This window comes from Chionomys nivalis, chromosome 11 (assembly GCF_950005125.1).
Source record: "Chionomys nivalis chromosome 11, mChiNiv1.1, whole genome shotgun sequence".
Classification (NCBI taxonomy): Eukaryota; Metazoa; Chordata; class Mammalia; order Rodentia; family Cricetidae; genus Chionomys; species Chionomys nivalis.
In genome coordinates, this window is record NC_080096.1 from 20,474,783 (window position 1) to 20,500,154 (window position 25,372).

The window sequence follows — 25,372 nt, forward strand, 5'->3', positions numbered from 1 at the left end:
TCCCGAGTGCTGGGATTAAAGGCGTGCGCCACCACCGCCCGGCCTAAGGATTTCTTGATGTCCATGCAGAGTGTAGTGGAGATGATAAGTGAATGGGGTGGCATTTAGCCAGTTCTGGCCCAACACCTGGGGTATGCAAATTCTTCCGTCCAGCAAGACCCACCACCCATTGCGGTTTTCCCATCCAGAGGCCACAGGGTTCAGTCTCTTTGAGATATAGGCCACTGGCCTCTCCCAGGGACCCAAAGTCTATGTTAGGATCCCCTTGGTCTTTCTTTCTTGCACATAGAGGGCTTGGAGACATCAGAGAGAGTCAAGATGGGTCTGTACGAGGGCCTCTTTTAAGTTCTTAAAGAACTGTTCATGTTCCTCCGCCCATTTTAAAGGGATGTTATCCCCAGCTGTGGCACACAACAAGGGCTCAGCAATCCCCAAACCCAGGTATCCAGAAGATGGCAACATCCAGCAGCTCCCAGAAACTCCCTGACTTGTTTCTTTTTCTCTTTTTTCTTTCTTTTCTTTTCTTTTCTTTTTTTTTCCAAGACAGGATTTCTCTGTAGCTTTAGAGCCTGTACTAGAACACTCTCTGTAGACCAGGCTGACCTCAAACTCACAGAGATCTGCCTGCCTCTGCTTCCCAAGTGTTCGGATTAAAGTCGTGCACCACTACTGCCTAGCGCTGATTTCTTTCTTTCTTTCTTTCTTTCTTTCTTTCTTTCTTTCTTTCTTTCTTTCTTTCTTTCTTTCTCTCTCTCTCTCTCTCTCTCTCTCTCTCTCTCTCTCTCTTTCTTTCTTTCTTTCAAGATTTATTTATTATGTATACAGTGTTCTGTCTGTCTGTATGCTTGCTGGCCAGAAGAGGGCACCAGATCTCATTACGGATGGTTGTGAGCCACCATGCGGTTGCTGGGAATTGAACTCAGGACCTCTGGAAGAGCAGTCAGTGCTCTTAACCTCTGAGCCATCTCTCCAGCCCTGATTTATTTCTTAGTAGTTGGAGCTAGGATTTGCATTATGTCCACTATGTAGGTTTAGGACAACAATCTTTTTCCTTTCTTTTTTTTTTTAAAATATTTTTATGTGCATTGGTATTTTTTCTGAATGTATGTCAGTGTGAGGGTGTCAGAGCCCCTGGAACTGGAGTTACAGACAGCTGCAAGCTACCACGTGGATACTGGGAATTGAACTTGGGTCCTCTGAATGAGGAGTCAGAGCTCTTAACTACTGAGTCATCTCTCCAGCCTCCCCTTTTCCTTCCTTTAATTTATACTCCAAGAAGGTAACCTGCAGTGAGCAATTTGAGATGCTTTCTGGAAACTCTGTAGCCTAATGGGGCTAAAAGGCCTCACTGACTCTTAAACAGTCTTCCATATTGTCTGCTGCCAACAGTAAATTTCCACATATCGGAGCAAGGTTACCTCAGGGTATTTACAGCAGAAGAGGCTTAAGTCCTGATTGATGGCCTCATCAAAGATGGTGGGAGAGTTCTTGAACCCTTGAGGCTGTCTGGTCCAGGTTAGTGGTCCTTATAGTCCTCCTGCAGGGTCAGCCCACCCAGGTGAGAAAGCAGGTTGACTAAATTTTGACAGAGGATGGAGAAGGATACATCTTTTAGATCCAGTACGGTGTAAACCTTACGTTCTGGTGCCGACAAACTGGGCAGAATGTGTGAGTTTGGAACGGTTGGGTCAATGGCCTCCACCCGTTAGCCTACTTCCCTCAAGGCTTGTCTTGGTCTATAGTCTTGAGTTCCTGATCTCCAGACAGGCAACAAGCTGCATTTGAGGCTGAGTGGGGCAGTGAGTCTCCTTGCTTTAAGAAAATGCCTGATGTGAACCTTGACCCTTTCTTTCCCTGGCTTCTGCGCTGATGGGGTTTTGCTCAACCCAAATGGGCATAGCCTTGGATATTACCTATATTATGAGAGGCGGCACATGCTCTGCCATGTCGGGGGGATTGTCCTCTGCCCCCTACTGTGAGAACTTCTTGGACTAGCAAGGTTTTCCGTTTCCCTCCCAGGGGATGAACAGGATTTTGGAGGAGCAGGAATTTCTCACTTATTAGGCAGGCTGTAGCTACAGTCAAGACTTTTGCAGGCTCTCCTAACTGGAACTTGGGGGTATCCCCTGAGAATGAAATCATAGCCTGAATTTTGCTCAGAAGATCTCACCCCAATAATGGAAAGGGGCATTGAGGGATAACCGTAAAGGAATGACTTATAGTCCCTTCGCTTGAGTGACGGTCTGATCAGTGGTGCATTTGTATTATTTTAAATCCCCTGTTGCCCCTTGTATCTTCATTGACTGTTGAGGGGTCCCAGGTACCCCTATAAGACTGAGTAAGTAACCCCAGTGTCAACCAGAAAGTCTGTAAGTTGACTCCAACATTAACAGTTACCTTGGGCTCCTGGGGACCCAATTAAGAAGCCTCTGCCATGCTAGTCTTCCATATATAGTACTGGTTTAGGTTGAGGGGGGCTCTGCCTGCTTCTGAAGTGGGCCTGCATCTCTCTGATGCTCATCAGGAGGGTTCACCTGTTTCCAATGCAGGCATTTAACCTTCCAATGCCTGTCTCTTTACAGTAGCCACATTGACTTCTCTGTAGTGGCTTTTTTCTTGTTGAGAGTGACTGAGTCATATAGAGTCACTCAGGTGGCTTGTGCCACCTTTTTGGCCATTTGGTCTTCTTAACTGTCTCAGTTGTCAAATACCTTTGGGGCTGTTTCTAACAGTTCTGACCTCTTCATCCCTGCAAGCCCATCTATCTTGTGGATTTTCCTACATACATCAGGGGCCAACTGGGTGGAAAAGGCCAAGTTAATCCCCTTGAGATTTGCTATGTCCTTTGAATCTATGGGTGTGTTTAGCTGATAAGCTTCCAGGAAGCACTCTGGGAAAGCTGAAGGCGATTTGTCCAGGCCCTGCTTTATGTCAGCTACCTTAGATTTGTGGGCCTAGATTAGTGAGCCTTCCTACTGTCCTTGTCGTTCCTTCTCTCAGAGTCTAGTGGTCACGACTAAGTGATCCCCACCTCCCTCAGTGTTGTAATTCCAAGGCGCTTTAGCCTTGGCGAGACGTAGCCAATCTTTTCAGCCCTCAATTTGTCCAACAGTGAGAAGAAAGCTGTGGAGAATCTGTTGAGTGTAATCTCAAGTGGGGACGTGATTGAAAAAAACATTCAGCCAGAGAAATCAGGGAGTCAGGGCTGATACCGAAAGGGGGGTTCTGGGTTCCCCAGATGTAGAGGTCTGTGGTGTAAAAGGCAATACAGAGATAACAGGCATAAGACGGTGTTGCCTCTGAGTTGGGGTTTGAGAACTCAGGGGGCTCAGAGTGGGATCCTGTTGGCGGATTCCCTGATAGGGATGTGGAGGGGAGAAAAATGAGGAGATTGGCAGCAGGGAGGGAGAGGAAACAGGAGGAGGTGGCGTGAGACCTGGTGGGGAACCAGGGCCCAACCTGGAATAGGAGTCCCACGTGGGCCCCTTGCTGGCATGGGAGGGTGGGAGGGCAGGGAGATATGGGAGGTACAGAGCTGGGGAGGTGGGGAGCTGGGAAAAGATGGGAGGCAGAACAAATGAGGAGGAGAGAAGAGCTGATGGAGCAGGAAGGTGGAGCAGACAGTATGGAAAGGTTTGGTGTGGGAAACCAGAGTATCTGGGGAAGTCAGGTGGTGGGGCAGGAACGGGTTCTGGAGATACAACTGAGTCTTCTCAGAGGGCCTGAGCCTGGGTGGGAGACTCAGATGCTGTTGAAGGGCGCTGTGGGGAGACGTGGTGGTTGTGAGGGGGAAGGAGACTGGGGAGCAGGCTTTGGAGGCGGAGCCTGAGGCTGGGCAGCTGCTTCCCTGAGGGCTCTTTTACTGACTAGGAGAACAAGGCGGCCATCTGCTTGGTCTGGATCATGAACATGGAGAGGAAAGTTACCACAGCAGGGAACAAAATGTATCCAATTTAACCTGAGTGGCTGGGAGGGAAGTTACCTCAGCCAGGGGCAAAAATGTATCCAACTTGACCTGAGTGGCTGGGATTTCCCAGGACCATATAAACTACTGCCAAGGTCATTTGTGGGTCAAAAGTGCCCTGGGGAGGGTGTGCAGTCGACCCCAAACGTGGGCCATTCAAGTTCACAGTATGTTTGCAGTCGGCTCTTGGAGATAGAATAGCCAAAATCATCCTTAACTAGAGGGGATAAATTTGTAAAAGTCTTTTAGAACCAGGCCAGAGGGCTGCCCAGCTTACCAGTCTTGTTATCCATGTCCTTCATCAGTTTCTGTCACCTCAAGTCCGAGCACACAAAACAGACCAAACCCAAGACAAAAGACAGAGCAAAGATAACAGCAGGGACAAAGCAACAGATGGGATCATTCAGAGATTCACCAGATGACCAAAGAAATTTCTTTAACAACTAGGAGGTCTCTTCTTAGAGATTCTTCCCTGCTCTATCCAGACACCAGAGGCTTCCTAAGTCTCCAGTTTCTTTGGTTCACTTAGGCTGAGCCTTTCAGAGATCTCCTTGGCTCCTGGAATGCATGACGTCCTCCTGTGCCTCTTCAAACTCTTGACTTGGCCCCCTGTGTCATGGGACATCCTTATGGTTCCTCAGCTCTGCTGGGCAGCCTAGGTGTTAGTGGGTGCCCAGATGCCAGGCCTCTCCAAGTTTTCGGGCTCCTAGTCATCACTAGGGCATCCTCAGCGTCTCAGGGTAGGTCAAAGAAAGAATTGGTAGCTCTGGCTGAACTCCCGAATAGCCAGAAATAACCAGAGGGCCAAATGTGCTGTCTCACTGTGCCCTGAATGGGGACTATTGAGTTTCATCACTCATACCTGCTCTCTGTTCCCAGACTGGGATCCCACAGAACCAGGACAGAACAGAAAACAAAAGATGTCACAAAAACTAAAGAGGCTTCTCTGACTTACCTGGGGAAGCATCCATAGACATGTTTGTGTGAAAAAAAAAAAGTTTGCTATCTCCCTTTGGAGCACTTCTGTTCAGGTCTGGAGTGAAGGGCCCAGCTTCAGAATTTGTGTGAAGGAAGGGTCTGATTTGCTAGCAAGTTCCAAATGTGGAACCTGAATACACCAGGAGAAAGACCAAATCCACAGCTGTCTGATCAGAGCAAGCTTTATGTTAGAGATGGCCTGGGACTGGCCAGCTGCCTGTCTCACCCGGAGTCAGGATTGCTTAGAGAGCAGCCCCTTACCGGCTTTCTGAGGTCCCTTTTGTAGGGAAAGGTTGAGAAGAACGGAGAACAGCTGTAAGCTGTTTGCAGGGGCGGGATAAGCAGCTGTTAGAAAAACCCAATGGAAGGTGAGGATAAAAGCAAGAACACACATCATGTGGAAGGGGAGTCGTATGCTGTGGGATAGGTGGTCACGGTGTAGAGTAAGGTGTCTTGAGAACATATGTTGTAAGGCAAAGGGCAACCATACATCATGGGGTCATGAGTTCAGCATGGCAAAGGGTGGTCACACATCATGGGGTCACAAGTTCAGTGCAGGCTGAAAGACATGCTTTGCAGGGTGCATTAGGTATAGGAAACAAAAACTTATTCTTGTAAGGTATGGAGACTTAACGATGTGGTTCCCGTTCTGGTTCACCGAAACCCTGCGGGAAGAAAGCAGTTTTCCTCTGCCCCCTTCCTAGTTCCCAGAGGACTGGTTGTTCCTACTGGTTACTAAGTAACTCTGGGACAGACTTCCTCCTTGACCCAGATCTGCCTCTCCATCACTCCTGACTCAGCCTTAGGGGCCGGGTAATGAGCATCCAGGCGGATGTCAAGAGTCCTCAGTGTAGACTGCAGGGGAGCCAGCCCAGGGCGGGGTGGGGCTGTTTCCTTGGCTTCACCTTGCTCAAAGAGACACTCTGACCAAGGAGATGTCACAGAGGCCTGTGAGCTCTTCCTGGAGCCACTCAGTTCCCACCAAAGCTGGGAAGAATAACTCTGAAGGTTCATGTGAATGTGTATGTTTGTGTGGCAAGTTTGAGAACATGTAGGTGCTTACGCAAGCATGTGTATGCAGTGATTTCTGTGAGTCCTGAGTGAGGTCATGTCTGTATGATGACTCTCGGATGAGATGATTACCTAAATTGTTCCAGTAGAATAAAAGCTTGGGAGTCAGAAATTGAGATTAAAACCTGATGAGTCCAAGAACAACAAAGAGTCCATTGGTCGACCCTCTCTCCATGTTTTTCCTGATCCACCAGCCCTGGAAATTCCCCCAGAATACCTCTTCTCACTTCCTGTCCCTCTCTAGCTGACTTCCTCAGTCCTCCAGCAACTCCATCACGATCCTGGTCAGCCAACGGCTGACTCTGTCCTTTGATTCAAGGTGGCTCTATTGGCACAGTGGAATGGGCCTATGAACAATTCTGCAGCAACACCAGGCCTGTTTCTCTTCTGTAAAATAGGACAAATAAGCCGGGCGGTGGTGGCTCACGCCTTTAATCCCAGCACTTGGGAGGCAGAGGTAGGCGGATCTCTGTGAGTTCGAGACCAGCCTGGTCTACAAGAGCTAGTTCCAGGACAGGCTCCAAAGCCACAGAGAAACCCTGTCTCGAAAAACCAAAAAAAAAAAAAAAAAAAAAAAAAATAGGACAAATAATTATTTCAAGGAAGCCTCTGCTATGGACACAGTAAGACAGCAGCGGCAGCTACACATGGTAACTAGGGTATGAACATTCTGCTTTTAACGATGACCTCTTAGACCCCTTTGGGATGGATGGGCTCTACAGATTTAAATTTCAAGTTTTCTGCATCCTCAGGTTTCCATGGAAAGATGAGGGGCCCATTATGGGAAAAAAAAACTGTAAGCCCTACTCAGAGAAGTTGGGCAGGGAATTCAGTCTCCTGCCATATGCTGACTTCACTGCCTTTTGAGGTCAGTTGCACTCCCACAATTTCTGTCTAGGTCCCCACTAGGGTCCCCGACAAATCGCTAGGAACATGAGGCCTGATTTTCCCAAGATAAAAAGGAAGCTAGGTGCCTTTAATCCCAGCACTGGGGATGCAGAAGCAGACAGATCTCTGAATTTAAGGTCAGCCTGGTCTACAGAATGAGTTCCAGAACAACCAGGACAGAGAAACCTGATGTGGGATGTCCTTCTGTATATGTGTTGCTTTTATTGGTTAATGAATAAAGCTGTTTCAGCCAATGGTTTAGCAGAGTAAAGTGAGGCAGGAAATCTGAATATATATATATATATATATATATATATATATATATATATATATATAGAGAGAGAGAGAGAGAGAGAGAGAGAGAGAGAGAGAAAAGGTGGAGTCAGAGAGACACCATGTAACTGCTGAAGGAGACAGATGCCAGAACCTTGCTCAGTAAGCTACAGCCTTGTGATAAAATAAATACAAACTAAGAGAAATGGGTTAATTTAAGATAAAAAGGGCTATCTAGAAATATGCCTGAGCTGCTGGCCAAGCAGTGTTGTAATTAATATAATCTCTGTGTGATTATTTGGGTCTGGGCGGCCGGGAATGAAAGAGCAGTTTCATTTACATAAGGCACCCAACACTGGGTGACTACATCCACATAAAACCTGACAGAGCCGGGCGATGGTGGCGCACGCCTTTAATTCCAGCACTTGGGAGGCAGAGGCAAGCAGATCTCTGTGAGTTCGAGACCAGCCTGGTCTACAGAGCTAGTTCCAGGACAGGCTCCAAAACCACAGAGAGGCTGGGTGGTGGTGGCGCACGCCTTTAATCCCAGCACTTGGGAGGCAGAGGCAGGTGGATCTCTGTGAGTTCGAGACCAGCCTGGTCTACAAGAGCTAGTTCCAGGACAGGCTCCAAAGCCACAGAGAAACCCTGTCTCGAAAAACCAAAAAAAAAAAAAAAAAGGCAAAAAAACCCACAGAGAAACCCTGTCTCGAAAAAACAAAAACAAACAAACAAACAAAAACAAACAAACAAAACCTGACAATGTGGAAAGGAATTCTAGACATAAAAGAACAGAGTTAAACACGCCTTCTTGGTAGCAGCATTTTCTCAGGCAGACTCTGCTTGCTAGAGGCAAGCAGAGGCATGATCCCTTTAAGAAAAGGCTTCCTGATAGCATTAGCAACAAAAACTGTGTGGCTCCTTTAAGAACTGGCTTCCTGGTTCATACTGGCGTAGTTGTGGAGTACTTAAGCAGGTTCTGTGAGCAGCATGTTACAAATTGCTTAATGGAGACATAGAGTTGCTGTGTCCCTGGAGCTGGGGCAGTGTGTATGGGTTGCAGACGTGATGAACATATCTCCACCATGTTGGACTGGGTGGAGTCAACATGCAAAGTCACTGCATTAGTCTTAGCCAGGCTGCTTAGCATTTCAAATACTGCTCCTGGTCAGAAAAAGATTACAGATACACAATAAAGACAGATTCAGACAAAAATAAACCTGTGAACAGGTCATAGTGTGCTTAAAAATGTATGTAAGCTTGGGAGAGAGAGAAAAAAGAGTATAGACAGAAAAAAAATGCTAATTTAAAAAAATAAAACAGTCTTTAAAGAGACAGAGTATAGACAATCATAGATTAAAGGAGTAAAACAATAAGCCGTGTAAAGATGAAATATACATAGAAAGTCCGGATTATGTATATTATTGTGTTTTCTTTAAAATTTTTGACTGTGAATGAGCTAAGTACAGAGAAACATTTCATTGTATGGGCTGCTAAGCTAAACCAACATATATATTTTAAAAATATCTTGATTTCAAAATTTGAATCTAAGGATATGTTACTCTGGAAGTTCTGCTTTTATTTCCATAGAGGATGAAAACCTGTGGATTCCTTCCATGCTAATGTTGTTTGATGGATCAAGACCTCCCAAGAGGTCTCTGTAAACCCCTAAAAATACTTTGTCCAACAAACAACAGAAAGCAGTTTGGAAAAAACTATGCCCAAATTCCCAAAATAATTGTTTATAAATGTTTGTTTTCATTTAAAGAGAGTTTATTATAAATGGTTAAATGGTTACAGGCAATCTCTCTCTTTTTTTTTTCCTTTTTTTTTTTTTTTTTTTTTTTTGGTTTTTCGAGACAGGGTCTCTCTGTAGCTTTGATGCCTGTCCCGGAACTAGCTCTTGTAGACCAGGCTGGCCTCAAACTCCCAGAGATTCGCCTGCCTCTGCCTCCCGAGTGCTGGGATTAAAGGCATGCGCCACCACCACCCAGCTAGGCAATCTCATTTTTTGTAAAAATAAGGGCGATATTATATAGAGATGAATACTTTGCATTGGTATAGATCTTGGTCTATTGATACTAATTTAAGGTCAATTTTGTTATATGCATTTCTGTTCTTGTTTATGATATTATGTTTAGACAGCTCATTTAAAAATGTAATATATAATTAAAAAATGCTGATTAATAGGTAATCATTTATAATACTCAAACTTGTAATCATGTAAGCTAGATTTTCTAGAGATATAGAGATACATTTCATTTAGATAGCTAATCTTCAACACTTCAAAGACCTACAGAATATGGCATTTAAAATGTTTTAGGAACTTAGACTGTTCTCAACAGTGAGACACGTCTACTTCTGGCAGCACCAATTACTTCAGAGAGGTTGATGGTCATTGAAGAAACTTGTTATAGAATTTGCCTTCAATGTGACAAGGCTAATCATTTGGACAAGAAACTGCTTTTGCCTGTACCGTTTGATGGTATGCTGTATGAACTAGACATTCAGGACCCACAGAAAAGTGACTGCTAAATGTTTCAAAAGACAGGATAGTCTGGGAGGCCAGGAATGAAAGAGCAGTCCCTGTTTACAAAAACCCTGTCTCAAAATACCAATAAACAACAAATAAATATATAAAAGAATAAACATGGGGTTCTGGAGAGATGACTTAGGTGTTAAGAACACTGGCTGTTCTTGCAGAGGACCCAGGCACAATTCCCAGCACTCACACAGTGACTCACAGACACCTCCATCTCATGATTCAGGAGATCTGATGCCTTCTTCTGACCTCCACAAGGACTAGGTACACACATGGAAAAAAGACACACATGCAAAGCAAAACATTCTCATAATAATATTTGCATATTTGCATATTTTATATAATGTGATTATATATGTAAATATACATATAACATTATTTAAAACAATGTGCTTATTATAAAAACTTGAGAAACATGATAAAAAAGGAAAATAAGAAAGGGACATATCAGTAATATTCACTATTCCATTAACATTTGGCTATGTTCCCTTACCATGGGGTCTCCAGGGGACCCTAGGACCTTCTGGAATGGGGCATGAACTGCATCTTACTGCAGGATTATAAACCTTCGTCAGATGTTCCAAAGGCACAGACAGGGCCAAAAACATCCAATAGGTGCTGCATCACACAGTCACATAAAAATGTACACACATCCTGGACCATGCACACACATCCCCAGACTCTGCTCACACACAAAGATTCACTCTTGGCCCCAGGTTGTGTTTTTGCTCATTTACACCTGCCCATGAGTGCTGACACTATAGACATGTCTATGCACTTTGTACGGCACCTCTCACTGGGCACATGCTCACACACCTGTGTTGGTACTCTTAAACAGTCCAACAGTCTTCAGGGACATTGCTGCCGGGGAACGACTAACTTCACAGGCACTGCTGCCACCTAGAGGCACATCTTGCACTCGCATTCCTTTTTAGTTTTTCCATTCTGCCCATAAACTTGGCCTAATCTGTGCCTCATCCCTGGAGCTGTTGGTTCCTAACAAACACATTAATTGAATGAACTAAAAACACTCTAGTTTTTCCTGTTTTTTTGGTGACAGGGTCTTGTGTCTCAGGCTGTTCTCCAATTCACTGTGTAGCCTAGACTAGCCTTAAACTCCCGACCTCCTGCCTTAGTGTCTTAAGTACTGGGATTACAGGCATGTATCACCACACTCAGCAAAGCACTATTTTAAATTATCTGTCCATCCATCCATCCATCCATCCATCCATCCATCCATCCATCCATCCATCCATCCATCCATGTGTGGATGTGGCTATGAACACATTACATGACATACATGCGTGATGTTATAATGATGTCCCCTATTTTCGAGCTTTCTTCTGTAGCCCAGGCTGGCCTCAAATTTTATATGTAACTGAGGGTTACCTTGAATTTCTGATCTTTCTGCCTCCATGTTCTGTGAGCTGGGTCACAAGCAAAAACCATCATATCTGGCTTTGCATGGTGGCTAGTAATCAAACCTATGGCTCGTATCCAATGATAGGCCCACAGTCTGCATACTGAGCTACATTCCCATTCCTGGACCCCATTATTTTATTTTAATTTTTAAAAATTTTTATGTGTATGGGTGTTTCGGTTGTTCTTCTGTTTCTTTTTGCATTGTTTTGCCTGTACGTATGTTTTGCATCATGCTTGGTGCCCTTGGAAGCCAGAACAGGGCATCAGATCCCCTGGAACTAGAGCTGTAGATGGTTGTGAGTCACCTTGTACTTGTGGGTGCTAGGAATTGAACCCGGTCCTCTGGTAGAGCAGTTGGTGCTTTTTGTTTGTTTGTTTGTTTGTTTGTTTTTAAAATTTTTTTTGAGACAGGGTTTCTCTGTGTAACAGCCCTGGCTATCCTGGAACTCCCTTTGTAGACCAGGCTCAAACCCACATAGATCCATCTCCTGAGTGCCTGGATTAAAGACGTGTGCTGCCACATTACCTGGCTGCAGCTGGTCCTTCGCTTCCCTTCGCTTCCCTTCGCTTCCCTTCGCTTCCCTTCGCTTCCCTTCGCTTCCCTTCGCTTCCCTTCCCTTCCCTTCCCTTCTCCTTCCTTCCTTCCTTCCTTCCTTCCTTCCTTCCTTCCTTCCTTCCTTTCTTTTTCTTTTTTGTTTTTTTGAGACAGGGTTTCTCTGTGTACCTTTGGAGTCTGTCCTGGAACTTGTTCTGTAGACCAGGCTGGCCTTGAACTCACAGAGATCCAGCTGTCTCTGCCTCCCAAGTGCTGGGATTAAAGGCGGCAGTTGGTGATTTTAACTGCTGAGTTCTCTCCAGCCCCCCAAAACCCATTATTTTGTATTCTACTTTAAGTGGAAAATTTGAAGGGGGAAAAGTGGGGTTTTATTTTTGTTGCTGTTGTTTGTTTTGTAACAGGGTCTTATGTTCTCCAGCCTGGCCTCCAACTGGCCAAGTAACTGAGGAGAGCCTTGAAGTCCCGATCCTCTACCTCCTTAATTCTAAGATTCTAGACATATTCCACCATGCCTGGTTTTATTTGATCAGTCATGAAGTTTAGTGCATCTGAGGCAAGCATTCCACCAACTGAGCCACATTCCTGGCAGCGAAGTGAGCATCTGCACCAAATGGGGAGATGGGGGAGGATGGCTGCTTCTGTTAGGATGGCGCTCTGAGCAGAAGGAAGGGGCCAACCTGAGAGTGTGTGCTGAGACACAGGAAGCTCAGCCAAGGTCTCCTCCCCTAGGTCAGGAGGTACCCAGAGGAGGATGAGAGCTGCCAGGAGGATGATTTCCCCGGAAGGAAGCTGCTTCCTCCAGCTCATTCAGTCAACCACAGGCATAGCTTATGGCGAGCCAGGCGCTGCTCTCAGAGAGGGAAGTAGTGAATGAAACTGACCAAGCCAAACCCCTGTCCTCGACCCAATGTTGGGGCTCCCAATGGGCTCCTTCCTTCATGCCCTACTCCTAAGGACTTTGGGGACCCCTTGAACTCTTTACCACCTGGCTTTGCTGAAGGGATGGAGGATCCAGGAAAGAGAGATGGGCCAGGGACTGCAGGGATGGTTTGATCCCCACCGTCTGGGATGAAAGGTGAACAAAGAGAACCTTGGGCTTAAGTCCAACAGATGGAACCCAACCATGGTCCCAGCATGATCTGTGAGCTTGGTCCAGTTTTTTCGCTCTTGCCTGGCCTTGCTGTTCTCATTAAATTTTTTTACAGATTAATATTCATTTTACTTTATGTCCATCATGTGTGTGCTTAGTCCTTGAGGACATTAGATCTCACAGGACTGGAGTTACAGATGACCTTGACCCACCATGTGGGTGCTGGGAATTGAACCCGGGTCTGATGTAAGAGCCGTCAGCACTCAACAGTTGAACCATCTCTCCAGAAAACTTTTCTCAACTGTTAAAACTAAGATCTGATTTCTTTACTGGGGCAGGGAAGAAGAAAAGGGCAGGCAGAGGACATAGATGGCTTCCCTACCCACCCCTGCATGCCTGCCCTCCTGCTGCTCCGTGTCCTGCTCTGGCTTCTGTGGTTAAGAATTTGACAAGCTGGGTCAGTAAGATGGCACAGTGGACTGCCAGGTTGTAACATTTAATCCCAGCAGAGGCAGGCAGACCTCTGAGTTCAAGGCCAGCTTGGTGTACAGAGCAGGTTCCAGGACAGCCAGGTCTACACAGAGAAACCCTGCCTCACAACAACAACAGCAGCAGCAACAACAACAACAAAAACCTTGGGTCCTGTGGCTGGAGAGGTGACTCAGTAGTTAAGAGCACGGGTTGCTCTTGCCGAGGACCCAGGTTCAATTCCCAGGCCCCTCATCAGGCCGTTCACAACCACTCCAGCTGATCCAATGCTCTCTTCTCTGCTGGCATCGGACACACATGTAGACGCATAATTAAAAGTTAAAAATAAAACTTAACAAAGCCCCTCAGGTCCTAAGTTTACAAGACCAGCACTCTACAGATCATGCAACCTCTCAGCCCCCCTATTTTTTTTTTTTTTAGGACAGTCTTACCATGTAGGTCAGGCTGGCCTCAAGATCCTCCTGCCTCAGTGTTCTGAGTGCTAAGCAGTACAGGTCCAAGCCACTATGTCCAGTTGTGCTCTTTCTTAGGGGAAGGAAGTGCAGGCGGGTTCAGGGTGTAGTTTAGACTGATATTAACTTTTTTTTTTTTTTTTTTTTTTTTTTTTTTTTTTGGTTTTTCGAGACAGGGTTTCTCTGTGGCTTTAGAGCCTGTCCTGGAACTAGCTCTTGTAGACCAGGCTGGTCTCGAACTCACAGAGATCCGCCTGCCTCTGCCTCCCAAGTGCTGGGATTAAAGGCGTGCGCCACCACCACCCAGCTAGACTGATATTAACTTGATGGCAGTCCTCCTGCCTCAGCATCCAGAAGTGCTGAGGTTACAGATCTGAGACACCATGTCTTGCTGTATTTTATATATATATATATATTATTTTTTTTTTAAATATTTTATTTATTTATTATGTATACAACATTCTGCTTCCATGTATGCCTGCAGGCCAGAAGAGGGCACCAGATCTCATTACAGATGGTTGTGAGCCACCATGTGGTCGCTGGGAATTGAACTCAGGTCCTCTGGAAGAACAGTCAATGCTCTTAACCACTGAGCCATCTCTCCAGCCCTATATATTATTTTTTTTAAGGCAGAGTCTCACTGGTGTCCTATCTCTGCCTGGAACTCGCTGGGTAGACCAGGCTGGTTTTGAATTGGTAGTGATCCTCCTGCCTCTGCGCCTGGCTGCATTGTTTTCCTTAAAGAGGCCCATAAACAAGCTGCTTGCTCCAGAGTCTGGGCTCCGCCTAGTGAGTCATCCCCCAGCCCATCTCCTTCTGCCTCTCGCTATCTCTCTAGTGTGTGACGAAGCACAAACCCTAGGCCTCTTGCTTGCCAACCACCTGCTGTTCTCGAGCTAAATCCACCGAGGACTCTTAGGGAGGAGCTGAGGAGCAGGATAATAAGCTTTCTGTTTTGCTTTGTCGAGACAGGGTTTCTCTGTGTAGCCCTGGCTATCTGGGAACTCGCTTTGTAGAACAGGCTGGCCTTGAAGTCCGAGATCCACCTGCCTCTGCCTCCCTAGTGCTGAGGTTAAAGACCTGTGTCCCCATTGTCTGGCAGGATAATGACCTATATTTAACGACTCTTAGCAGGTTGTGTGATTTGGCTCTGCAATCCAGGACAGTCTTGCTTGAAAACCACCTCCCTCATAACCCGTACTCCTATTTTTTTTTTTTTTTTTTTTTTTTTGGTTTTTCGAGACAGGGTTTCTCTGTGGTTTTTGGAGCCTGTCCTGGAACTAGCTCTTGTAGACCAGGCTGGTCTCGAACTCACAGAGATCCGCCTGCCTCTGCCTCCCGAGTGCTGGGATTAAAGGCGTGCGCCACCACCGCCCGGCCCGTACTCCTATTTTTATAAGGTTGAAATCACTGCCACTAATTCCTGGCAGCCCGGATGGCTCAGCTCTGTGCCTCGGCGGCATCTCGACTCGCTAACACTAGGTGGCGCCAAACACCATCTTTCCTTCTCCCTGGATTTTTTTTTTTTTTTTTTTTTTAAGAGCTGGAATCTCAGCTGTTTCCCATGCACTATCAAATCTTTCCCACTCTCCCAACAAATCAAGGTGCTGTCTTCCAGTCCTGTTCAGTCTGCTTAATGGCTGTGTTGGGAAGAAGGTTACTTCGCTCCATTTATTCTTCCATAAAACAAGGTGCCTCTTGGCTCGAGGGGATGAGGCACCGGGCATCTCCAAACACCCAGGCTTGTTTCAACAGGAGGTGGTATCTTCCACCGACAGGGGTTTTCCTGGCAGTTTTGGCACCAGTGCCACACTGCAACAAAACCAGAGAAACTCTTGGACCGAGTGACCTTTTAGAACCTTCAGTGTTGGGGCTGGAGAGGTGGCTCAGCTGTTAAGAGCACTGATTGTTCTTCCAAAGGACCCAGGTTCAATTCCCAGTACCCACATGGCAGCTCACACTTGTCTGTGACTCCAGACTTGTCTGCCACTCTCACACAGACATACATGCAGGCAAAACACCAATGAACATAAAATCAATATATAAAAAAAGAACCTTCAGGGTTTGATGGTAGGGTGAGAGGTGCCCTAAACACAATTGTCTGGGGACACCCCCACTCTCCCATTCCTGCCTCCGCCATCCCAGCCCTAGGCTGGGGCAAAAAACGCTTAACTTTTTCTGTATTTATGTCATCTTCCATATGCTTATCTGGAGCTTTGTCCTTCTGGAAGAGTCGACCCCATACCACGCCTCCCTCCCCCAATGGCGGTCACACCCCCACTAGTCTATGAGTGGTTCCACTTCAAGGACCGCCCAGCCGTCTCCAAATCTGGCATCTGAAACCTTCTATACATTGGTCTCATGGTTTGTTCCGTTTTAAAGCTCTGCCAGCCCGTGTTTTGTTCCAGGAACACATATTTTTACTACTGTCCTATCTTTGAGTCTGTGCAGGCTACTCCTCCCCGTGGAATGTACTTTTCCATCCCTATGTAGTAAATTCATCCTACAGAAGGCAGCGAGAAGGTCGCCTCCTCCAGAAAATGTTCTTTTTTTTTTTGGTTTTTTTGAGACAGGGTTTCTCTGTGGTTTTGGAGTCTGTCCTGGAACTAGCTCTTGTAGACCAGGCTGGTCTCGAACTCACAGAGATCCGCCTGTCTCTGCCTCCCAAGTGCTGGGATTAAAGGCGTGCGCCACCACCGCCCGGCAGAAAATGTTCTTCATCCTACAGACGGGACCACACTGCCTTCCCAGATCTGAATACACATTTGTTCAGGGCTGTCTTCTCTGGAGCCATGAATCACCGCAGGGTTGTGCTTCTCCCATAGAGAGTAACTTACCAAAGCTTTCTCTTCCAGTGGCTGTGGTTGGGAAAGACAAACAGGGTGTGAGCGCTGTTACCTCATTTGATGAAGAAACAGTCTAAGCAGAAGCCACAAGCCTGTGAGTGGCAGAGGCAGGATTCAAACAGCAGCTGATTGGAGCTGCCTGGCTGTCTGAGGCCTGCGGTTCTTCTTTCCCACCATGCCTTGGGCCTGGTTGAGATCCTCTTTCTACCCTTGGACCAAGCAGGGTCAACATTTCTGCTTATTGAACTAGTTGATTTTTGGAGACAGGATTTTCTGAAAGCTTTTCACCTTGAACTCAGTGTGTAGCTAAGCATGGTCTTGAACTCCCAATTCTTCCGCCAGTGCCTCCTAAGCGCTAGGATTGTTTTTATATGTGTGTGTGTGTGCTGGTCAGAGATTAGCTTAAGGGGTTGGTTCTCTCTTTCCATCAGTGGATCCTGGGCATCTACCTCAGGTTTGGTAGCTGGGGCCTCTACCCAATAAGACATCTCGCGAGTCCTCCTGGCAGGTTAAAATTTTGTTTGTTTATTTATTTGGGTTGTGTTTTTTGTTTGTTTGTTTTGAGACAGGGTAGAAGAGGCTTTTGAAATCCTTTCAAGCAATTCTCCTGCTTCAGCCTCTTGAGATTCTATGTGACTAGAGACCCAGGGCATGGCATGAGCATAGCCTCTCTCTCTCTCTCTCTCTCTCTCTCTCTCTCTCTCTCTCTCTCTCTCTCTCTCTCTCACACACACACACACACACACACACACAGTAAGGGATTAACTTTCTGTTTGTTTGCTATAGGACTTTATGTACTGTAGACATGCTACTACCTTGTCTGTTTTGATATGTGTGGGGAGGCGCTAACTTTCAGTAAAATGCTTAATGAAGTTCTGTTGAAGAAACAGATGTTCCCATATATGTCCATCCACACTTCACCCCTCCCCCCATTCCTGATCACTTTATCACCCAGCTCAAGCCCACTTGAAGCTGAGGACAGCACCCAGGCTCTGACAGGATAAGAAGGCTCACATATTCTCAGAAGGGGAGGGCGGCTGACACAAACAGGTCCCTTCCCCTCCCCCCAGCTTATCAGTCGCTCACAGGCCCCAGCAGAATGGGCACTCAGCCTCCGGGAGGAGGAAAACTGCCCCCTGCCTGTCACCTGCACAGTTATTTCAGAACTGTGTGACTTGACGCTGTCACTTCGACTCTCTGAGCTCCAAGCACTTCTGACTGGAAGAATTTGACGCTGTAAAAGGAGCAGATAACATAAAATACCAGTGATGAGTAAATACCAGCTGTTCCTTCAGGAGATCATCTCTCACAGGGAGCCTCTCTCTAGGAAGGCCGTGGAAGCTACGGATTCCCTGGAAGAGGCCTTGACAGCAACCTCTACCCCTGCAGAGTTCCTGAGAAGGTCCTGGTTGGCTACAGAGTACCTCAACAGGAAAAGCACATGGATGGCTGGGCACACAGGTCCCAGGGGCAGGACAAAGCTCTCCAGGGTCAGGCAACATAAAGAGTCGTCCCTTTGTGTATAAGCTCACACGCACCTGCCCCCAGTCCAGCCCCAGCCCCAGGACACTGACAGCCAACACAGAAGTTCACATTCTCCTCCGTGTTTCCCAAGTACAAACGCACACACTCGCTTATCAGGCTGGGGCAGATGCTGCCTATGCTGAGTCACCCACTGGCAGCTTAACCCGGCAGCGCTGGAGCCACGTGCCCCAGCCGAGAGGTGGGGCCTCTTGCAGCCCTTTAGAATAACTCCGGCCACCCCAAGGCTGGGGTTTTCCTCTCCTCAGCCCTTCGACTGAGTCCAGGAGAGGAGGCAGTTGGCTGGGGAGCCCTCGTTTCCTGAGGCCAAATTAACGAATTCATAGCCTGTTTGCTCTTTCTGGCAGGCATGGATACATGTGAGAGCAATTAAAAAACAGTACTGGATCCAAGATTGAATATTTACATACGTAGTTTTCACTTCCAATCAGCACAGTAATTCTACCTAAGGTTGGTGCTACAGCATATTTTGCCCCAGAGGGGAAGAGGTTTTACCAACACTCAATGCTGAGTTAAGCAAGGAGTCTAGCCTCCGCTGTCTGAGTTTCTAGCTTTGACCAATGGCCAACACTGCCATGGATAGGCGGGGAGCGGAGTATCAGTCAGCTTTGGCGCCTGAGGGTACGTATGCCCCAGGTTTCTGTACAGCGTTCATACAGCCGAGACCGAAACACATCTAGATTTCTGGTCAGAGGGTTTCAAAGGCTTCTCTGGTGTCCTGAGTGAGCTTCTTCCATGTCACCAAAACTCAGGAAGTTTTTTGCCCTTGGTGATCCCCAGTTTCCCAGTTTACCCACACAACAGACTAACTCACCAGGGCTCCCTGGTATCACGACTATTCCATGATTTTAGGATTCTCTGATTCCTCCGCATAAAAGGGGGATTATGTTTGTCTCTTCTAGGTGGGAATCCTAAGGCAGATTTGGCCTTAATCTCATGAACAGCTTTTGAAACCCTGGGGTGGGTTAGTTAGGATGAATCCACGCTGGGAGCCAGCCAGCTTCCTGACCTTGGCACTATGTGAGCGAGGGAGGACAGGTCTGAAGGGCAAGGGAGAAGAGGGTCTGAGGTTTACCACTTAACCCCTTCCAGGGTAAACGGGGCAGATCGTTAGAAGAGGGTAGCTGCTTCTAATTACCCCAAGAAGAGGGACAAGGTGGGCACAAGGGAAGCCAGAACTCCAGCTCATGAACACCTTCTTGGGCCCCAGGCTTGCGACTGGCATTTAGCAAATATCACTCATTCTCAAGAAAACATCCGAGGATTTTTAGTTGAGGAAATTCAGATTCAAAGAAGTGGCTTGCTCGAGGTCACCCAGAATGGAATAGTGAGACCTGTGGTCCAGGTAAGTCTATGTCAAGGTCACTTTCCTAACTCCCTTAGAACAACCTCCAAGCCAACCTAGCAGCCTTAGGGTTAGCACCACGTTGCAAATTGCTTTATACTTTTGCCACATGACGTCAAGGACCGCAGCAGCCAATCCAGGAACTCCATGCTTCCCCTCCCCTAACCGCTCTGGGTCTATCAGGAGCTGTCCTAGGCTGGGCGTCCCAGTCTGGCCGCACCTGCAGCCCCCGCCCCTTCCCAGTTGCGACAGTCGGGCTGTTTTGCTGGGGCCTGCCCGCCGCCCCAAGGATTGGCAGTTGTCTGCACCAATTAGAGGACCTCCCGTGGAGAGGGCGGGGCCTCGCATCAGACTTGCCCTGTCAGTGCAGGTGGAGGCCCCCGGCGGGGCAAAGTGGCAGGAACCTCTTAAAGGGAGAGAGCCGCGGAGAGCGAGGACGCGGCCCGGCCCGGCCTGGCCAGGTCCCTGCCAGGTCTCTGCCTTACGCAGCTCAGGTGAGCCTGGACCGCCTTAGGGGGTGGCCCCCGGTGTCTGGGAGGGACAAGGTGCAGGACCCAGAAACCCACTCCCAAGGGCCCGGGCCATCCCGGGAGCAGCGAGCCGAGGGTCACCGGATCCCCGGCGTGGGTGCTGGAGGTCCTGGACTGCATGCTCCTAACTTGAGGTCCCCAGGGGTTCTGGAGTCTCAAAGTTGAGGGTACGCGGAGCTCGGGAGACGGCGTGTAGGAGCTCGCTCCGGAACTGGAGTCCAGTCGTGGGTGTCCGCTGCGGGTCTCTGCGCCGTGGCGCAGCCCCAGGCCGTCCGGCCAGCCCCGCCCTGCGCGCCCCGCGTGCTCCTGGCGGCCCAGAGGGCGGTGGGAGGGGGACCCCGGGAGCCCAGCTCGGGTCCTTACGTAACTAACTCTGAGTTTCCGGACCCCGGGACCCGCGAGGTGCGACCCTGGCTCCGCTGATCAGGGTGGCCCTCGGGTCGCCGCCCGGACGCACGTACTCGCGTCCAGGCTGGGACTTCCTCTGCCTCGGGTCTCCTAGTCTACTCAGGGCCAGGCTCCTACGTTGCCGTCTCTGGGTTCTCTGTCTTACATATTTCCCGGTCTTCTCTCCGTGTTTCCCTAAGAGTTGTGTTGCTCTTCAACCCGCACTTCCCCGCAGGCCCCACCTCTTTGGGGAGGACCGGACCCCTGCAGCCCTGCAGGCTGGAGGCGGGGACTTGCTCCAAAGGACCCTAGGTGGAATCTGCTGAGACAGACTAGGGAGGGTGGTGTAGTGAGTTGTTCCAGCGCCCTTGGAGTCCCCTGGGAGGGAATGACTGAATTTAAGCTATAGCCGCTTTTCTTCCTCTGGAACCTTCTCCCAAACGTAGAGGCTTTGGGAGAACGGCTGGTTGGGATGGGCTTTAGGGCAGCTGAGAGTCCGGCCATAGTTGCTTGGTGCCAAGTCAGAGTCGGGTCCTCAGCTACTGAAGGGGAGAGGGAGAGGCCAGAGCACTGTCTCAGAACCCCTTCTCTCCCAACACGTTAGTAAATTCTTGTCCCCACGTCCCCATCCGGGTTACAGGCCTGGAGGTGGATGCTGGCAGGGGGTTGGGGTGGGGAAGGGAGGCCATGGAGATTGGCTTGGGGATGGAGGAAGTAAAGAGGTAGAAACAACAGACTTGTTTAAGGAGCATTTGCTGGGGTTACTGCTTGCACTCAAGGCCCTCCTAAGCCAGAGATCTCGGAAATAACTTTCAGTGTCAGCCTGTGGTACCTGCTGCTGTTGGGTGCACAGAAGCAAGGTGTGATATCAGGTGTAAGGTCGGAATGGGGGAGGGAGATTGCAGATGGAGGTGCAAGGTCGGGGAAGAAAGGGACCCGGAAACCATAGGGAACAGAGAGGGAGGGCAGCATCAGTACCACGCGGATTTTACATGCGGAAGAACTAGGTTTGAATCCCAGTCCAGCTGTCGTCACGTTGTGACCTTGCATAAGTCACTTCCCCTCTCCCAGTCCCCTTAGCCAATAATCTGGACCTTACAGGCATTAGCAGAATCAAATGAATCAGAAGGTATGCGGGGCCAGATTGGTGGTCGGTATGAGAACACACCAGTGTGGGGTGTTTTAGGAAAGGGATGGAGTGGGGAACCCTTAGGTTTCCCTGTGTACGCAGGAGATTTCGTCAGTGCTTGCTAGGTCCCAGCAACATGGGACTTGGGTGGAGCGGCTGGTTGTGTGGGTGGCACACCCCACTGTCTCCTGATCAACATGTCCCTGCACTGTCTAGACCAGGCTGACTTCCCTCTGTAGGCCCTGGGTGCCGATAGAAGCTCCTAGGACCACCTGATTGCTCCACCTATAGGTTAGTGGGTGTGAGGGTCTGGTAGAGCCAGCACCCACTCTGCAGAGTGGACCCTGGCCAGGAGCCTGGCTGGCTGGGTTGAACAGGAATATCCCAGGCTGGCTGGGAAGATGCTGACTCCGGGCAGGCCCAGTACTCTGTGAGCTGGAACTAGGCCCAGTTAATAGGACCCGGGTACAGGGTGAGGCAGAGGCTATGGTGGGAGTCAGGAGGGAGGATTCAAAGAGAGAGGCCTAACAGGGACCCTCAGCCTGAAGCCAGAAAACCTCATTGGGTTGTTTTCTAAGCCTCCTGAGTACCTACTGTGTGCCATACAGGTTTCCCAGTAACTGGAAAGGATACTCACACAGGCTTGGCTGCCAAGGTCGTAGTGACTGAGATCTGTTGGGTTTGCAGACTGGGTTCTTATGACAGGGAGGTGTGTGTGTATGTGTGTGTGCATGTTCGTGTTGTGTGTGTGTGTGTTCAGAATTTCCCCAGGTTCTACAGTTTATCACAGGGCAGGATTCTATCCTTTCATGGCCTGTGGGTCAGGTGCTTTTCCTCCTGGATCTCAGTTTCCCTCGGTAATATGGAGACGGAAATGAGCCAAAAGTTTCTATGTGTCTTCTAACACCATTGCTACTGTTTCCTGTATTGGTGACTTTTGACAGTAGGAAATGATCACACCCCATGAACTGGTTTAGAACTTAGACTCATAACTGTGAGGAAATAGAATGGGGTTAGATTGAGGTTGTGTGTAGCGAGGCCACATACCCTGTTTTTGGCTTTGTTCTTTAATTAGGGCTATTGCCTATTTGCTGTTCTAAGGGTGTCACATGTAGCATTAACTCATTAAATCTTTAGCACCTCATGAAGCATCACCCTTGTTTCCTAGGAGTTCATGGGGGCAAATTGATTTGACCAAAGCCACACAGCTGTGAAGTGGCTGACTTAGGGCCAATCCTCCCTAAGACAGGAAACCTTCACGTCTCAGTACTCTGTCCATACCGAGGTGCTGCCATTCCTCAGTCCTAACCTATTGAAACCCCTAATAGTTTCTGGATGGACCTCTGAACTCTGGGGTGTTTCAGCTGGGGAGCTGGAAAAAAGAGAGAGGAGACACCTACATCTCAGGGCCCAGTGGTGTTTACTTAGAGGCCATATCTTCTCAACTGTCTGCTTTAAGAGCTGGACATTGAAAAGTAATCTTGGGTCTATTTTGGACCCCAGTTTCCTCATCTATAAAATGTGGATTTGAGTGAATGTAGACATCTCTTGACCTATAAGTTAGTGGCTGCGGTCAGCTATAGAGATAGACGGGGGGTCGTGGTGCTAATGACTGAGCCTGGAGGGTGGTTTCAGGAACAGTTTGCATCCTAAAGCTGGCTGTTTGACAATGACCATTCCAGATCAAAGAGTTCCAAGGCTTGCCTGGGCCATGCAGCTAACTCTGCTGAGACCCAGCGGGAGAAGTCAGAGAAATCTAGAGAACATAATCCAAGCGGACATGAGAGCTTGATCACTTCCATAGGCTTGGAGACCCACATGAGGCCACCAAGGGAGAAGGGAGGCCTTTCACCCTCTGTCCTTGTCTGTAAAATGGGAGCAGTATCAATTTCACTAGCACCGTGTCCTGGGTGACTGACGATCAAACTGGAACATCTGTGGAATTGGGAGCATATGGTGGCTGGTCATTTTTCAGTCTGAAGTTACAGTCCTGGGTGTGTTTGTGGGGAGGGGCACTTGCCACAGCCCTGATGGGACTTCTCGTGGTGGGGACATGCTGAAGAACACCCTACGATCAACAGCAGCGTTTACAGAGTCTTCGCAGCACCCAGGCATTGTGCCCAGACTTCACCTTTTGTTATCTCCCTCGTCCCCAACAGCAGCATTCCTCTTAGGGAGATGGTAGCCCCACCCACACCAGGTCCCTCCAAAGTCCTTGTCCATAGCCCTTTGTAGTCATTGGAGCTACAAGTTATAAACAAATTGTATGCCAAGTATCGTTCGAAAAGTTTTTCAGTATGTGAACTCTTAGACTCCTGCCTAGACCTAAGCGAGGGATCTGGGCTACCCTCTATGATTCAGGTAAGTAAAGGAGGTGTGGAGAAATTAGGAAACCCCCTGGATGACACCAGCATAGAGCTGTAAATGAGAGAGGCAGAATTTGACCCCAGGTCCTCAAGGTCTCCTCGATGCATGCATCACAGCAGGAATTTAGCAAACTTACACCTCCGTGCTGCTCTGAAGGTTCACAGGGGTAAGGCCCTGTCTGACCAGACCCCATTCCCAGTACCTGGCACCTGGTGCTGCTGTGGATGCCCATTGGAGACTGGGCCCAGGGTGGCCTGATGAGCTCAGGGTGGGTTGTCAGATAGTAGCTTCCTGGATAGTGTCTGGTCATCCGAATGCCAGAGGCACACCGGGGTTAGGGGGGCAGGTGCCGCGCTGGCCGGGGTCTAGCTGATCAGGACAGTTTGTTGTTTGTGCTGTGTCTCACTTCTGTCCTTTGTTTCTATGTGCTGCTGTGATGATGGCTCCACTGTCTCTCCCCAACTGGCTGTGTGCCCACACCTGCTACTTCTGGGTAAGTACTGCTTTGACATAACCGGCTGCACTGTGCCATTCTGATGCATGTGTGTGCCTCTGAGGCCACTGGGAGGCACAAGAGGTCAGGGCAGAAGTACAGAGAGAAGGTACTCTCTGGAATTATAAGATACCGAGTCGTTTCTTTCTTGCTTGACATAGTGCGTAGTGATTTGGGTGACTTGACGAAGACCTAGAGGGCTTTAGGGCAGACGGCTTGGAACAGAATCTTTATTCTGCCACTTACAAATGGATGGCTTTTGAATCACAGTCTCATTTCTGCAGAGTGAGAACACCGATAGCCTTCAATAATAGCTATGTATTTGCTCCTATACACAGAGCCCACCAGGGCGGGGGCTTGTTCATCTGTTCCATGCCTATGTTTCTAGCACCAAGGTCTGGGTGTAGTAGGTCTCAGTGGACATTTCTGAATAAATGAAGATGTTTGTTGAGACTCTACTACCACCCAGCCATGTGCTGTGTGTTGGACTAAATAGTTAATGGATACAAAATATTCACCTTCTTGGAGGCTCAGAAAGTTTAAGATGGATACAAAGTGTCCACTATCTTTGAGGCTCAGAGACTGAACGACCCTTATCTCATCACCGCACAATTGTGAATTCTTTAGAGACTGTGAAAGGCAACTGGACCTCCTGGGAGGGCGTGGCAGAGCCTTTAGGTTTCCTCTGATGCGAAACTTCCCAAGGGGCAGTTGGGAAGGCTTGGGTTGAAGGTAAGAGGGGTGAGGAGGGATTCCAAGGTATTATCATTTTCCTCGTGGTGTACCCTTGGACAAGTGGTAAACGTCTCTGGATCTTGTGACTTTATCTGTGACAGACATATCACAAGACGTTTCCCCCAGTGGCTGTGGGAAGGAGCAGCCAGAAGCAGTCCAATATGGGGCTTCCTCTGCCCTAGGCTTCTTTTGGAGGAGGTTTCAAATAAGTGTTCATCCTTTATTCTCCGTACTCCCTATTTTTAACTCTTAGTAGCTGGATTAGAATCCAGG

The 25,372-nt window shown here is 48.3% G+C and overlaps 1 protein-coding gene across 1 annotated transcript in view; it reads left to right on the plus strand.

The window, feature by feature from the left end:
• Positions 1-19,833: 19,833 nt before the first annotated feature.
• Epb41 (erythrocyte membrane protein band 4.1) overlaps positions 19,834-25,372 on the plus strand; it is a 151,742-nt gene continuing 146,203 nt past the window's right edge. Inside the window, exon 1 of the mRNA XM_057785599.1 lies at positions 19,834-19,952. The gene's annotated coding sequence lies outside the window, so the exon portion shown is untranslated. The remainder of the gene's footprint in view (positions 19,953-25,372) is intronic.